The sequence below is a fragment of the Chelonoidis abingdonii genome, chromosome 5 (assembly GCF_003597395.2).
Source record: "Chelonoidis abingdonii isolate Lonesome George chromosome 5, CheloAbing_2.0, whole genome shotgun sequence".
NCBI lineage: Eukaryota > Metazoa > Chordata > Testudines > Testudinidae > Chelonoidis > Chelonoidis abingdonii.
The window spans coordinates 19,140,721-19,141,985 of NC_133773.1; positions in this window are offsets into that span (position 1 = coordinate 19,140,721).

Consider the following 1,265-nt stretch of genomic DNA (forward strand, 5'->3'; position numbering starts at 1 on the left):
AGTTTCTCTTTATTGCAGACCTTTGTAAACAGTTGGTGATTGTGCTTAATCTCACATCTCTTCAATATGCTACTATAAATGACTCTGTGTGCATGTGTACATATACCTGCAAACAAACAGTTCAGATATATTTTAAAAAAATCACTAGATCCCAATCCTAAGGAAATACAATTGCATGCTTCGGGCCAAATCCTTTTCATCTTCTCCCCATGACTGTCAGGATTAGTCACATTCGGAAGGATTGCAGGACTGGCCCCTTCTTCAGGAACTCCAAACATATTACGTCTACTTCTGTCTCTTTCTTGGGTTCACCTCCATTCTATACTGAGTCTGGACCTGATGTTCCCTTGTCATACTCAGCATAGCTCCAATTAAATCAATTTACTCCAGCTGAGGAGCTGGGCCTTTGTTCTTCACACTAATTAATAGAGCCTTCCCTGTCACTGTAACCCAGCTATCACAGAGAAAGTCCCAGTTGTGTGTGCCTGACTTTATTTCTCCATCTCTCTATACAGTTCATTTGTGATGTCTATTTCTGTTACAAAGTTTGACACTGCATTTTGCTCAGGAAGGACTTGATCCAAAGCTGCTTGAAGTCAATGGGAGTCTATATTTCCTACTCCACCTGTTCTGCTTTCCCCACCTCATAGAGACATAGGACCTCAACAGCTTGCCCTGTTTTAACTTAGTCCATTAAAAGGGAGCACTTTCATAGTTATGTTTTTGTTTTCATTCTTTGACCACTAACGTAAAAAGGTGATTGTGTCTATATTCTACTATTAAACACCCAACTCTTGAGAGAAGAGGAAAGGAGATAGAATAAGTAGACGATTGTGTGAAATTCAGTTCCCTCAACATATCAATAGTCACTTTTGAAAATTCAGACCTCTAAGCTGATAGAGTAGTTTCTATAGAACAGTGTTAAATTACTATAGAACTCTATTGGTTTCATCCAGATAGATGATGACTTTTTCAAAAGGGTAAGTAAACCTGATAGAGAAAGTTTCTGCTAGTGACTAATACATTTGGAAAACTGTTGAAGAACAGTATGTCTGTGTGAAAATATGATCCTTCTAATGCTGTCAAGATCAGGGAGTTCTAGGGGATGATCACTGAGCTGCCTAAGGGTTGGTCATGGAAATTAAAATTTCCATTAGGCTGGTGTAATTCATCCCCTTTTTATAAGATAACCAATACTAAAATACGGGGGTAATTTGCTATTTTCCCCCTTTCTTATATCCCCTTGCCTTACACCCAAACATTGT